A 16,465-nucleotide genomic window follows, 5' to 3' on the forward strand; every position below is an offset into this window, starting at 1 on the left:
ATGCCAATGCAGAGGTGCTGGATGAACTTGACTAAAGCAGCATCACCAAAAATAGCATCACTATTTAACACCTTTCATCCTAATATGCAAATCTTTGTGGCTTTCAGCCGGGGAAGCTTACCAGCCCTGGGGTGACGTATATTGATGAATCTAAGAGGGAAGTAACTTCATGAAGTTCAAGGTTGGACATTTCTATTATTTTTAACTCCCAGGAAACAGGCTTTTTTTCTGCAAGTAAGACCAAATAAGCAATGGAAAACATTTGACAGTCCTATACTGGGCAGGCATTAATCAGGGTTCTAGGTATCTACATGTATGTAGTCATCAACAGCGCCACCTATGCCCTTGTTGCTACCAGGTACTAGGCATGGTGCTGAGAAGGAATTTTACACACACTTTAGAAAACTCTGACAACAATGCTGGGGGCAGGGAACGTTATTATTCATACTTAATGAATGAAATCAATGAGACTCAGGGAGATTATGCAAGCTTGCCACGGTCACAGTTACTAAAGAAACAAGGATGGGATTCAGAAGCCATCTTCCATCTCCCTAGGGGCACTGCTATGCAACACCGTCATTGATGAATTCACTTTAAGAGAATTCCCTATAGGTGGTCAGCCTTGATCTGACATTTAAAGAATAAATTCAAAAGGTAAAGATATAGGAAGGCAGTTCCAGGCAGAGGGAACAGCATAGACAGGCAGCAGGCAGGTGAGAGAGGCTTGAAAATTCCAGAATGGTTTGAGGAGAGGTGAGGTTGAGAGGTAACTAGGGGGCAAGTTTTGATGTCATCTGAAAGTATCCAACTAAAGAGAAAATCATAATTTGCATACGTTAGTTCTAGAGTTCTAACAAGCATTCATGTATATTTAATATCACTTTATCATCAACATCTGCAGACATTAATTTGATTATAACACTATAAAGGTCACTAACACAATAGACATTCAGAACAACAGATAAAAGAAAGCTAATACTGATCTGGCTGTCATCCATTTACAAGTAAACAGGCACCTATTGGAATATAGTCAACTGAGCCTGGAGCCATTTAGGTGGCTGAACCAGAAATGTGGCTTCTGGTGGAATCAGGAAGAGGTGTGGTGGCGGCATTTCTGTGGGTGCCATGCCTGCAATTCTGACGTGTGCCACCAGGTGGCAGTGGTGCCTAAGGCAGCGTGAGCCTCATGGCAAGCCTCCTCTGCCAGGACCAGTGGAGTAAGAGCATGACGCAGTCCATAGGGCAGTACAGTTTTTTTCTGATTTAAAATATTCTTTATTAAAACACACTGAGAATTTTGATTAAACACCAGTTACCTCTGTTTGCATTTTTTTTAATTAACAGAAAATATCATCCAAAGCAAGACTAAAAGTAAGGTATGTGGTATCTTCTGATGAAAAGAATTTTTAGTCACTGCTTGACTCGATTGAATTCAACTGACATTAGCCCCACTGCTTGGAAGCTCCGTGAGGTCAACAGCCTCAGCATATCGGGCTCACGGCTGAGTCCCATGACTAGCAAAGTGTCCGGCACACCGCAGGGACCAAGGCCAATATCTGTTTAACGAGGAGCTCCACTGATTAGACAAACATATGTCTCAATCCTAGCTTGGCCAACGATCAGTCCTGTGACCTTGAATGTGATTCTTTGTCTCTTTGGCTCTCGATTTCCTTATCTATAAAATAGGGATAATGACACTTATTTCCCAGGGTTGCTGAGAGTTTGTTGAGATACTGTGCGCAAAGTACACTTCCTGGCACATAGAAGGGGCTCAGTAAATCAGAGCTGACAATTAGAATACTAAGATAAGAACGATAATAATAACAAAGTCATGCCACTGTTGTTAATGGGTAAGACTTACACCTCCAGGCATAAAACACATCTTAGTCACAATATAAAACAATCCCTTTCTAAGGGAACACATTTCCTTTTTAGAAACAAAACTCACAAAAGTCTCTGGTTTCAGGACAGAAGTGATCTGGAAACACACTTCCTGTGGGAAGGGGCATCTGAGCCAACTGTGTTCCTCTTTGTCTCTTTCACATTTACCATCGCTCCCCTCTTGCTCTTATCACTTCAGCTCAAATATGGATTAAAACCTCTTCCTTTTGCTCCCCTACACACACCCGTGGGACAAGTCCTCTCCAAAGGCCATATTAACTAAAGGGAAATGAACATGGGAAACCTACAAAGGCTATGGAACTGTCCTGCTTCCTAAGAGTGGACTTCTGACCACACCCACTAGAAAGGACCTGTGAGGAGAAGGCTTCTGTGATCTGTTCTCCTTTCTTGACCCTTCCCTGTTCTGAAAGGGTTGGGAGCACAGCAGCCCAGACCTTCTGAAAGAAACACAGTGGGAGACAGTCCTGACAGCTCTCTTGAGGCAAACACTGTCATCCTCCCATTCCTTTACCTGCCACTCAACACGGAAAGCTGATTTCTGAATTCAGAAATCCTTCCAGGGCAACTTTTCCTCCTGCCGTAAAGATCAGGTCTGTGTCATTTCCTTTCTCTCTCTTAGAGATCTTGAACCATGTGACCTCATGGAAGCAGGGTCTTGGAGAGAACCCCGTTTAATTAGTGCTGGCTGCTGGATTTAAATGACTGATTCTCTGGGGAAGGAGCAAGACCTCTGCTCAGCAGTGCACAAGTCTCTCTCTCTCAACATTTTTTTTAAAATTTATTTTATTTATTTATTTTTGTCTGCGTTGGGTCTTCGTTGCTGCGTGTGGGCTTTCTCTTGTTGCGGCGAGTGGGGGCTACCCTTCGTTGCGGTGCGTGGGCTTCTCACTGCAGTGGCTTCTCTTGTTGCGGAACACGGGCTCCGGGTGCACAGGCTTCAGGAGTTGTGGCACACGAGCTTCAGTAGTTGTGGCTCACGGGCTCTAGAGCGCAGGCTCAGTAGTTGCGGTGCACGGGCTTAGGTGCTCCATGGCATGTGGGATCTTCCCGGACCAGGGCTCAAACCCGTGTCCCCTGCATCGGCAGGTGGATTCTTAACCACTGCGCCACCAGGGAAGTCCAACATTTTGTTTTTAAAGGCCTGGCTTTGAACACATCAGTTGAACCTGCCTCCTGGTCCTCAGCGCTGTATCTGCTTTGAAGGAGCGCTCATAGCCACACCAGGCATGGTGCCCCCAGACTGATGAGCCGTACAGGGCTGCCAGCACAGGGAAGTGAAGGGCCTCATTCCTCCTGAAACAACTGGTCTCAAGATATGGTTCCCTGGACCAGCTTGGGCATCACCTGAGAGCTGTTCAGAAATGCAGATTCTCAGTCTCCACCCAGACCCCCTGGATCAGAAACCCTGGCGGTGGGGCCTAACAATCTGTGCTTTAATACGCCCCATGGATGATTCTATGCACACCCGGGACTGAGGACCACCGATTTAGATGGATTTCAGCACCATCCACGCTCGTTATGATTGGTGATGGTTTCCACCGTTACTGTTGGGAGACTTCTGCTGGAAAAAAGGCTGTGTCTGTTTGCTACCTCCCTTCCAGACCTATTTTAAATGTGTAACACTATTAGGAACTCTTAAAAGCCTGTTTTCTAGAACAGTAAAGCAGAGTTGGTCCTTCTCCAAGTTCCACATTTCCGTGTGTATCAAAGGCACCCCAGGGCATGGAGGAACCTTGGAGAAGAAAGCATGGGAGTAGGGGTCATTCTCCACGGGAGAGATGGGAGTCTTGGCTCAATTTAGATTCAGGAATTACCCAACAGCGCTCCGGCTTCTTGGTCCCCAGGTGGGGCTTCAGAGGGACCCCGGTCCACTCCAGCCTCACTGAGCTGGAGAAATAGGAGGTATGCAATGGCTGCAAAGGAGGCCTCAGCCACACATCAAAGCTGTCCCATGCAAGTCAAGTGGGTTTCCAGATGACCTTTATTATACTACGTTAAACAACTAAGATTTGTCCAAATGCTGCTCTATGGCTGTGGCCCCAAGGCTATCGTCCTTTTCTTGTTGTTTAATGTGATGGAATGTTAAGAAATCCAGTGCACTCCTGCCCGGAACAAATCCTGTCATGAGTCTCTGCTCCTGCAGCAGCTGTTAACACACATTATACCACATAGCAGGGCTTCACAATTAGCTGGTCTTTCCTATTATTCTTTGTAATTCAACACTTCTTTTCACAGTGGGATTTTTCTTCCTTGTCCTCTGAGTCGGAATGAAAAAAAATAGCTAATGATGAGAAACAACTTGGACGCCGGGTGCCGACACTCTGGGAAGGGCGTGTAAATAGCACACAGGAGTCCTGCTGCATACCTGGGTAAAGTCACTTCCCAGGCAGCAGTGGGGGTGACTGGAACATCAGTTGTGTCGGTGGCATGGCTCAGGTGGGACCAGAGTCCTCTGCACCCAGCGAGGGGCAGGAAATACAGAGGCTTGGAGCAAGAAGGGATGCTTGGTCTGAGTTTCAAAGGGTGTTTTCACTGCCTACTTCCTCCAGAGTGTGGTGTATTACAGACAAAGCCAGGGCCCCCCCTTGAATCCCGTTCCCACCTCCATTCTCTGCTGCAAGTAGCCAACAATACCAAGTTGCATTGTGTTTTAAAGGTATTCTATGAATTTATATACATACTCACAGAATATATAGCAATTCTGAATGTTTTTACATTTTTATAAATAGGACCATTTTGTATAAATCATTCTATAATTTTTCTATTCAATGTGGTTGGAGGTTAAATACATGGTATGTAATGTTTTTATATATATTATTATATTTATGTAATATAAATATATTTTATATCTCATAGACAGATAGATAGATACAGACTTTGGGGGTAGGAGTAACTTTCCATTTATAGAAACACTGCCTGGATAGTATAAAGTTCCCATATACCTTTCATCCAGTTTTCCCTAATATTAACATCTTTTATAACCATGGAACATTGGTCACAACTGAGAAATTAACATTGATGTGTGACCATTAACTAACTAACCTCCAGCTTTTATGTATTCAGGTTTCACCAATTTTTCTACTTCTATTATTTTTCTGATCCAAAATCCAGTCCAGAACCCCACATTACCTTTAGTCAGTGTGGTATTTTTTTTAAACGTCTTTATTGGAGTATAATTGTTTTACAATGGTGTGTTAGTTTCTGCTTTATAACAAAGTGAATCAGTTATACATATACATATGTTCCCATATCTCTTCCCTCTTGCGTCTCCCTCCCTCCCACCCTCCCTATCCCACCCCTCTAGGTAGTCACAAAGCACCAAGCTGATCTCCCTGTGCTATGCGGCTGCTTCCCACTAGCTATCTATTTTACGTTTGGTAGTGTATATATGTCCATGCCTCTCTCTCACTTTGTCCCAGCTTACCCTTCCCCCTCCCCATATCTTCAAGTCCACTCTCTAGTAGGTCTGTGTCTTTATTCAGTCAGTGTGGTTTTTAATTGCCCATTACGGTGTAGGTTCAGACATTTCCTTAATTGTGCTGACATCATTTTTTTCCCCCAATGGAAGATGTATTTGATACATCAAAATGCCACAGTCGCCAAGTTCTGTATATTCTCTTTACTGTAAGAACTTCTAGCTCTGTCCTCTGCCAATCTCCAGTACCTGTAATTTAACTCAGACCTCCACTAGAGATTTTTGACTGTTTTGTTGTCAGGGCCAAGAACACACACAACACTCACAGTAAGTTTTCAGCAAGTATTTGCATACCAAGTAAGTAAATGAATGTTACAGTAGTCTCTTAACTGGCCTCCATGTTTCTGATTCTTTCTTTTCCCTTCGTGTCCTAATTGCAACCAGAACGGTCATTCCAAAATGCAAACACAAATCTGGCCAAGACAGTTCTCAGTTTAAAACTTTCAATGTTTCCCCATTGCTCCCAGATGAAATTCCCCCAGGGCCCTCCTTGATGGGCCTCCACCTGCTTCTCCAGTTCTATCTCTTGCCACCATGAGCCATGGGCCTCCTGGACTTTGCCCACTTTCTCTGGACCTAGGTCAGCTGGACTCCTATACCCCCGTCCTGTCTTCCTGGACTCGGAACCAGGGATTGCCTACTCACTGGAGCTTCTCCTGACCCTCTGCCCTGCTCCAGGGAGACAACCTCATCATCTGGGTCTAGCCCTGCTCACCACTGAGGTCTATTAAGGCACAGAGAGCAGATGGCCTCTTTGTTGGGGGTGGTAGTTGTCCCTTGGGCTATTTATTTCTTATTATTTTAACATTTCCTGGGTTTGGAACATATAAGACACCCGATTAAAGCTTTGAAAAAAAGTGCAACTTTGTTTGCATGTTTTTATAAGATAATAAAATGCTTCATAAACTCACAAATTAAAGTCTGTTGTACAAACTTTTTTTTTTTTTTAAATGTGGTCACTTTACCTATGCAACCTCAGTATCTTCTCATTTCTCTTTTTACAAATCCCCAAAGTTAACTTCCCAGGCAGTGGTAATGCCCAGGAGTCATGAAGGGGCCTAGAACGCTTTCCCATCCTTACAATCTGCAAAGGGTTCCCTTGTGTGAAGACCCTCTGTCTAAGCAAACACTGTGCTCACTGCACAAAGCAGCTCCAACACAAATACCCTAGCACTTCAGCCCTGTCATAGCCAACTAAATTAATGCTCTAATTCTACCTATTTAGAAAATCAGGAGATACTTATTTTCAAAGTCTAAAAGATTCTACGTATATAAGCAATACGATCGAAAGGATGAAAAACTAGAAAATCATCAGCCCCCGCCCCCGCACATTTCCAAAGGGAATAAATCACATGTGAATAGTATAGGTCTTTGGGGGATGGAGGTAGGGGTGATATTTTTTCCTTCACTCCAGAATATTTTTGGTTTCAGAAAATGAGCCTATATTACTTATTATACAGTTAAAAAACAACAAAAAACTCAAACACAAAACAACTTTTTTAAAACGTGTAAGTAATTACTGGAGCTCGGTGTATATGCTAATTGAGAAGTTGTTTTCTACTTCATGTTAAATAGGAAAAAAACCACTTATTGCCATTACCTATGCTTATTAGAAGGCTTTTTTTTTTTTTTTTTTTTCCTGTACGCGGGCCTCGCACAGCTGTGGCCTCTCCCGTTGCAGAGCACAGGCTCCGGACGCGCAGGCTCAGCGGCCATGGCTCACGGGCCCAGCCGCTTCGCGGCATGTGAGATCTTCCCGGACCGGGGCGCGAACCCGCGTCCCCTGTATCGGCAGGCGGACTCTCAACCACTGCGCCACCAGGGAAGCCCTGTGGGTTAGTCTTTGACATGCCTTTGAACTTGAAGACACTTAGCCATTCAGCAGTCTGGGCAGCTGTTAGATCCATGCCCGTCTCTCACCCTCATGCTGCTCAACAACTGTCAACCATTAAGTTATACATTAACAAGGGGGACTAAGGAAAACCCGGTGCCAAGAGTTCCAAAATACCTGGTGGAGAAGCACAGAACCAACACTCTGGCAATCCACCGGAGGAGGATGCTGGCTAGAGACCAACTGCACAGACCAGGGGTTCTCATACCAGCAGGGCTGGCTGTGTTCACCGCCGAATTCAAATGGTCTCCATCCTCCCATGGAGGGTGCTAAGGTTAAGGGCAGTATGGAGCACTTGGGAAGGAAAATCAAACTCCAGTAGCACATGATGAGGGGAAATCTGAAAACACTACACTGACCCTTCATCTATCAGCACTATCATTGCACCAGCTTTGTTTCCCTTCTTTTATAAGAAAGGCACTTAAGATTATGCCTAAGCACAGCTTAAGCTGAGTTCCATAGGATTCAGCGTTTAATTGGTGGGTTTGTTTGCATTATTTTCTGATAGTTATAATTTTGTGGTTACTTTCTGTAGTCTAGAGCATTTTGTTAGTGAGAGCACTTCTTAATTTACAAGTACTTCTAACATTTTAATTATTTATTTCCAACTTGTCATAGAATAATGTGGCTTATGAAATTTCTACTCTTGCGAGTTTTTAAAAAATTTATTCACGGCCAAGTGCAATATCATCTTTACTAAATGATCCATTGACACATGGAAAGAATGAGTATTCTGTGGCATTATTCACAATAGCCAAAAAGTGTAAGGACCCCAAGTGTCCAACAATGGATAAATGGATGAACAAAATGTGGTTACAGGCATAAAATGGAATATTATTATTCAGCCTTAAAAGTGAAGGAAATTCTAACACATGCTACCATATGGATGAAGACATCATGTTAAGTGAAATAAGCCAGCCACAAAAGGACAAATATGTATATTTAAATACACATATTTACATACATAATTGGCACAATGCTGCTCTCACTGAGGGAACTCGGTTTATATTTGTTAGTGTATTCCAAAGTGATACCACCATTCACTCAGCCTGATGGTCTGTTTCTCTCCCATGATTTTAATAAGATATTTCCTTCTTGAGTATAATTTCCTCTAACATATTATCTCCCTCTACCTTCTTCTCTTCTATTCAATATAATTACTGACCATTCACGAGTTCCAGAGTGTTCAAGGGCCCGCAGTTCAGTATACTCTACGAAGCCCACATTACGCAACATGGGAGATGTGCTGAAAGAGGCCACAGCAGACCAGAGAAAGAAGTCATCTTTGGGTCATTCAGTCATTGTGCCTTACTTGTCTGGGCCCAAAGTCCATTCACTGCCCATCAGTATCACACTTCTGCATCTCTTTATTGTCCAAGAGAATAACTGGGATTCTTATGTATCACTTCCTGAGTTTCTGGTTTCATAAGGCAGACTGTGAGTTTCACCCTCCTGCTCATAGGGCCCCTTGACTTTGCCTCTTGTGGTTCTACGAAAAATCAAGATGGTCCCTTGGAACCCATAGTGAAAAGTCTAGATTGTCTATACCTGTTGCCTCTTCTACTTATGAATCAGAGGTACGGTAGTGGGAAGTAGTCACTGAGGCTGTTCTTTAATATTCTGGCTCCTCTTCTTCCGGGCACATAGTAGGACAATACTTCCACAGTCACCTGAAGTTGGCTGTGGACATATGACTTGCTTTAGCCAATGAAGTGTGAGTGAAAGTGACATGTGTAACTTCAGCCAATTTTGAGTAAAAGCTTTAAGAGCTATGATGTGCTTTGCCCTCTGCAAGGTGACGAGCTATGTTCCAAATAGTGGTGACTTCATCAACCTAGATCCCAAAGCAAGAAAAATGACAAGGTGCAGAGCCCCCACCTAACCCCTCAATGGACATGGAGCTTGGTTAAAACTTTTTTTTTTTTTTTCACTTTGATCAACTGAAATGGGAGTTGCTTATTACCACCGCTGAACCTAACCTATCCTGACTGATGCACAGAGGGCTTGGGACAACAGGGTTTGCAGCTTGGAGCTCATTAACAATGTGGACATACTGGGAGCCACGTGGCCTCTCTGAGCCTCATTCCCATCCTCTGCCAAATGAGGGAAATAATGCCTATCCTAAAAGGGTTACTGTGGATAAGTGATCTGAGAGATACCTAATGCATCAGTACATAAACCTACTCAATAATGTAAGGCAATTGTTATTTTTATGATTAAACGGTGGTGATGATGATGACTATGACAGAGGCTACCATTTATTGAAACATAAGACTCTGCCACACACTATTCTAAGCATCTTACATACGTGTAAGTTCATTTAATCCTTACCACAATTCTATGGGGTAGGTACTGATGTTAATTCCCCACTTTACAAACAAAGAAACTGAGTCACAAACACCTTACCAAAGTCAGCTAGATAATGGCCTTGCGTTTGAATCCAAGTATCCAGAGCCCATGGCCTTAGCCCCCACTCCACATGGCCAACTGATCGAAGTCTGCTGGGGTGTGCAGGAGTGCCCCAGGAGTAGAATCAACAAAGCATTGGAACGTGGCACTGTGACTCCTGCTGACACACCCACCCTGTGAAGACTAGGCAGAGATACTCATTTTAGGCAGAGCCAAGATTAAGGACTTCCAAGTCTCAATTTCCAGATTTATATGTACCCAAGGGGTCACCCATTTCCTCTGTACATCAAATTCCCGGCAGGAACATCTTTACCTTCTCACACTCTCTGAGCTTTGGCATAGTAACAGTGCAATTTGGGGGGTTTTGCATGCCTTCAGCCATGTAAAAGGATAATAAATTAATCATGCCCTTGGGCACTGTTGAAATACACATACTTAATCTCTTATTAACTTGCCGAACTTTCCTTCCTTGCCACTGCTCTGCTCCTCTCCCTTCCATCAGTTCAGATTTTTATGGTTCTCAAAGAAACCAAATATTTATGCACTCATCTGAACCACAGCTCAGAGAAAGCAGTGTAACAAAATCAGCATTATGAACCTGGAGCTATTCCCATTTGGAAGTAATAAACACGAACAACTGAACAATTTCTCCCTGGAAATGCGTGTTGGCTGCCCTTTCACTGAGAATTTCAACGCTTATTCTCGTTATTCTTATAATTCAGTACAAATTTTAATGTTAAGTCTGATGCTTGGAAACACAAGCAGACATAAATACAATTTCAATCATTTTCAACTGAAAGCCTGACATTCTATTCTGCTTTGCATGTGTTTCGGTTAGAACCTGTATGGGGCTTTGAAGTGCCTCATCCCCTGAAGCACGTACTCTCTCACACAATCGGATCACACCTGAATAAAACCTTTCAAGGGCCCCCCTAAACCATCACTTTCAGGGAAGATTCATGCTCCCTCAGAAACGCATTCAAGGCTCTTTATAACCTGCCTTTGCCTTCAGCCTCAAACGTCGCTGAGTCCACACACATCCCCCGATCCTGTTTTGCTGTCATTTCCCCCAAAGTACCATGCTTGGGTCTACTGCTGTTTCAGCCCTGGGCTTACCTCCTTCTGACCCATAGGCTCTTATACAAAAGCAGAGCCTGGCCAATCGCTTTGTGGATCCTGGGATTGGGACAGGAAGAGACTGACTCAGTTGGCTGAAGGCTGTGGACCCTTAAAGTCTTATCAGCTTGAAAGCTGAGTCTACCATCTTGGGGAGACCCAATTGGGCCATAAGTGCAGACCCTGACAAAGAAAATAGTCTACTTGGAAAATTTTAAAAGAGAGTAATGAATACTTGTGTGTATGTGAAGCCATATCAGGCTCAAGCATGGCATGTGTCACCACCCTGCATCTGATAAATGATCCACTGCAACATGACTTAATCTTACGCCTCAGCCTGGTCTCCAAATTACACTCTTAGACCAAAATATCACAGTCCCCTTTCCCAGTGGTGTCTGGTGAATGGCTTTAATTCACCAGGATCCTACTAAATGGATACCTGTATGGCTCATTTCATCACTGTCTCTCAATTCTTTAATTACAGAAAGGACTTCCCTGACCACATTATTAAAAAAAAGTCTCCCCTCCCAACATCATCCTCTATAACCATTTTGTTTTTCTTCACGGAATCATCACCTGACACAGTTATCTGTTTTTTTTGTTTTGTTTTGTTTGTTTGTTTTCGGTACGCAGGCCTCTCTCACTGTTGTGGCCTCTCCCGTTGCGGAGCACAGGCTCCGCGGCATGTGGGATCTTCCCGGACCGGGGCACGAACCCGTGTCCCCTGCATCGGCAGGCGGACTCTCAACCACTGCGCCACCAGGGAAGCCTAGTTATCTGTTTTTTATCTTTCTTTACCATTAAAATATATGCCCCAAGGTATCAGGGACTTTTGTTTGTTGCTGTGAACAGTGCATGGTGAATAACAGACATTTCAATACTTTGCAATAAATAAAGAAGTTATGTAAAGGGACGCTGAAATGAGTGACTGTGTGGTCAGAGAGAAAAGAAAATTATAAAAGTTCATAAATCAGTGAACTTGCACAGCTACTTTGGTTTCAAAATGGCTTATCAATTTCTGGTAAGGACCATCTCTGCTTCTTGGGCTTGAGGGCTGAGGGGTGCTCTGGTATCCTCCAAATAGTGTCACCTCCTAATTAAATGATCCCCATGAGACATCCATGTTTAAGAATAGAGCAGCACACTCCCTGAAAGTTAAGAGGCCCGTGGATGCGATGGAATCAACGTAGGTAAACGTCTTTCTTCTTCTGAAGCTTCCGGCTGCCTAAACTATAGATTTTCCAAGGGAAGCCCAACAAGAGAGGGTCATACAAACTGAGTCAATGCAGGCTTTGGCAAAGCATTTCAGAAGAGGCACAATAAATGGAAAGATCTTGGTGGGGGCTGTGTATGGGCTTCAGGCTCCTCTCAAGTCATGATAACAAATCCTCTAAAAAGCCATGGGTCAACACAACTGCCCAATTACTGCCCTGTGGGTGACAATTCCTAAACAGATCATGTTGTGTGCAGTGTTCCATCCCAGGGATACATGTGAGGTAGGGACCCACGAGGAAGCATGTATTTGAGAGAGAAGCCAGGTGGTCTGTTCTACAGAAGATGAACACAGTGGAGCCCCTTAAGTGATTGGAAATGTAGAAAGATGGTGGCAGGAGGCACAGTTTTGCGCATCACCTAAATACCCGCAGAAGAGATTGGTTTCATTCTGTTCTTTTGAAAAAGCCAAGATACAGAACAGACAGACTTCAGCTCAAATGAAGGAAAACGTGCAGAGGTTAAAGAGCTTTAGCTGATGGCATGGGCAGACTGGTGATAGAGAAGGCTGCCACTGCATGTCCAAGCTCACAGCCCACCTGGTAAAGAAGGTAGAGAGGTGATCAATGTCAGACAGACTCTGAGGTTGTTTCTTACTCCCAGCTGCTGTGATTACTTGAGTCGGAACTTGGAGCATCTCTGAGCATGTGGAGGCCAGCACTCTGTGAGGCAGGCGAGGGATGAGGCGCTATCTGGGGAACTCTGTTTACAACCGGCTTAGCCACTATTTACCCACTGGCTGGACAAGGATTCTCTTTCATTCCCTGGGCCTCCATTGCGCTAGGTGCTGCGCAGTATCTATCAATCCTCCCTCTGTGGTGCAATGGTTTAGAAAATGGCTTCTGGGTCAGTTTGAACTCTGGCTCTAGTGTGTCCTTGGATTTTGACCTTGAGCAAATCTTTTCACCCATCTGAGCATCAGTTCCCTCTTCAGCTAAGTGAGGACGATAGACCCACGCCCCTGAGGTTCTGGTGAGTAGACAGTACTATGGCTGGCACACAGTAGGCACTCAATCAATGTCAACAATTATCATCTGAATACATCTAACCACAACACCATGTCAATATCAGGATGACTTGTAATAATTATAATGATTATAGAATTATAAAATAAATTACTAATTTTAACAATTAAGAGGATTTTTAAAAACCTTCAAGTTGTATGCTAGGTGATAACTGCTTTCACTGAGGTCTTATAAATGTCAGGTACCACGCTAGAGCTTTATGTGCATTCTACCAGGGAGGTAGCTATTATTTCTATTTTAAAGATGGGGAAAGTGAGACTCAGTGAGGTGAAGTCAATTGTCTAACAAGGTTACACAGCTGGCTTGGGGACAGGACGGGACATGGAAACTTCTGAGCCCAGCTGAGTTAGTTATTCCAGAACTCTGGGTGTTGGTCTGACACCAACTCCCGGCTGCTCGGTTTCTCATGGCTCAGCCAGATGCCTCCATAAGGAGCAAGGCTGGTTGTTCCAAGGCTGGGACTGGATTACGAAAGGCCTTCTTTGGAGGGCTTCTGTTCACCAGACCAGCCTGCTCAGACCCCACGCCACGTGGCACAGTGGGTGCTCCCTGTTACAGGGCCCAGGGCCCCGGCCCATATGTGCAGATTCACATGCTACACGATGGAAAATGAATGCCTGCACAGTCCTGGGGCTTTCTGACTTGAAGCCAAACAAATTTACCCAGGCTCATTTGTCAGCTGCCTTAACCCCCCTCCATCCCAGCCTAGCTCATCCCTCCTTCCAAGTTCCTTAGTTGTTATAAGCTTATCACAGAAGTAAACCAAAATGTTCTCAAGAGGAGAAGAAAAGATAAAACCAAAAAATGCAACATCCCCAAGAGGGGAATATTTTTTATAGTTCCACAGCTCTAGCAACTCTTTCTTAAAAAAAAATCCATTATTTCATTTTCGTACCATGGAGGTGCTAGTCATGAATAATGGCTCCCCTTCTACCTTCTAGCATTTTTAAAATATTAATACTGGTTGGATACCTCCCCTAAGGGGAAGCAGGAGGTGAATCTTTTATAGGCTCCTGAGCCCTGTCCCCATACTATGCATTTATGCAATTACTACCAATCATATGCTCTGGGCTTTTCAAATTATGTCTGCATCAAAGGATGGAGGCCACACAGTGGGGTGGAAAGGGTAAAACGTGTTGCTAAATACTCCCTCTCTCATTATTTTCTTCATCTAAGTCTTTACTCTTTTATTATCCATCAAGATGCACCTTCTGTCTCTACACCAGACTTGGGCTATGAGTCATAAGTAGAAACTACAGTGAGGCATCCAACTTCATAGCTGCCCCCCACCCCGCTCCATCCAGGTCAAACGTCCATCAAGGCTAACAAGAGTTCATTACGTCTTTAGCTGCAAATTGTCAGTGTGAAGCTCTGAACACTGAGTCCCAACCTATTTATTCTTGAGGTCAAAATTTTATGTCTGTGTGTGTGGCGTATGCATGCAGTGTGTGTATGTGGGACTGATCTATCTTTATACTCAGGGTTTAAGAGAAGAAGGAATAAGGAGACTGCTTCAGAATAAACTAAAAACAGTACTGTAAATCGTTGTACTTGGCAATGAACTTTTTTTTTCAATGAAAATCAGGTCTGTTTTATTCCTCTTTGTAAAACTAACACATGCACACTACGAAAAAGCTGGAAAGAAAAACCAAGGTAAAAGGTAGAAAAACAGATATTTGATGATGACGTCCCCCTGGATAGTTACAATTATTTTAACATATCAATGACTCCCTTCCAGTCTTTTAAATGCATACAACTGCATAAATATATTTTACTTAAATATTTTTTACTTTGGGATAATTGTAGATTCACATGCAGTTGCAAGAAATACACTTTACCCTGTTCGCTCAGTGGTACCATTTCATAAAACTATAGTACAATAGCACAATCAGGATACTGACATTGATGCAATTCAGTGATCTTATCAGAGCTCCATTTTATTTGTAGTCATTTGTGTGGGTGTGTTCATTTAGTTCTATGTCATTTTGTCACATGTGCAGGTTTGTGCATCCATCACCACCATTAAGCTACAAAACAGTCCATCACCGCAGGGACCCCCGTTGATCTTTTATAACCATGCCCTCCTCTCCCCCATATACCACCTCTCCCCCACATCCCTAGACCCTGCAACCACTAATCTGTTCTCTGTTTCTGTAATTTTGTCATTTACAAAATATCATATAAATGAATTCATTCTCTATGTAATGTTTGGGACTGATCTTTTTCACTCAGCATGATTCTCTGGAGATTCTTCCAAGTTGTTGTTGTGTATCAGTAATTCATTAATTTTATTGCTGAGCGGTGTTCCATGGATCAACATATGGACCATAGTTTAACCATTCACCTGTTGAAGGACGTCTGGGTTCTTTGCAGTTTCTGGCAGTTAAGAACAAAGCTGCTACGAGCTGCTACAAACATGTGTGGACGGGTTTTTATATGAACCTAAGTATTCATTTCTCTGGATAAATGTCCAGGAGTGCAACTGTTGTGTCCTATGGTAACTGCATGTTTTACAACAAACTGCCAAGCTGGTTTCCAGTGTGGCTGTACCATTTCACATCCCCACCAGCAGTGTCTGAATGTTCGTTTCTTGCATCCTCACCAGAATGTGTTGTAGTTACCTTTTTTTTTTTTTTAATCCATTCTAGAAGATATGTACTGATAGCTCATTGCAGTTTTAATTTGCATTCCCCTCATGGTTAACGAGGTAGACTATCCTTCCATGTGCCTATGTGCCATCTGTATATCCTCTTTGGTGAAATGTCTGTTCATGTCTTTTGCCCATTTTCTAATCAGGATGATTTGGAATTTTGCTGTTGAATTTTGAGAGTCCTTTATATATTCTAGATGCTAATCTTTTGTCAGATATGCAGTTTGTAAATATTTTCTTTTAGTTTATAGCTTATTTTTTCATAGGCCAAAAGTTTTAAATTTTGATAAGGTTCAATTTGTCAAATTTTCCTTTTAGGAATCTTGCCCTTTGTGTCAAGTCTACAAACTCTTTGCCTGGCCCTGAATCCCTAAGATTTCCTCCCAGTTTTTTCCTGAAGATTTAATAGTTTTACAATTTACATCCATGATCCCTTTACAGTTAACTTTTATATAAGGCATGAGGCTTAAACTGAGGTTCATCCTTTGCCTACAGATGTCGAATAGCACCAGCACCATTTGCTGAAGGAGCTAACTTTCCTCCACTGAATTGCTTTCGAATCTTTAGTGAGAATCGGTGGGGAAAACCAGGTGAAATCTCATTCCTGGCTCTCTATTCTGTTTCATCAACCTGTGTGTCTTTTTCTCTGCTGTACCACATTGTCTTGATTACTATGGCTACATAGTCTTAACAACGGGTAGAGTGATTCCTCCCACTTTACTCGT

The 16,465-nt window shown here is 43.2% G+C and overlaps 1 protein-coding gene across 3 annotated transcripts in view; it reads right to left on the reverse strand.

Moving 5' to 3' along the window:
* CDH13 (cadherin 13) overlaps positions 1-16,465 on the reverse strand; it is a 1,035,770-nt gene that overhangs the window by 487,500 nt on the left and 531,805 nt on the right. The window lies entirely within an intron of this gene.

This window comes from Lipotes vexillifer, unplaced genomic scaffold (genome assembly GCF_000442215.2).
Source record: "Lipotes vexillifer unplaced genomic scaffold, Lipotes_vexillifer_v1.1 scaffold443, whole genome shotgun sequence".
NCBI classification, from domain to species: Eukaryota; Metazoa; Chordata; class Mammalia; order Artiodactyla; family Lipotidae; genus Lipotes; species Lipotes vexillifer.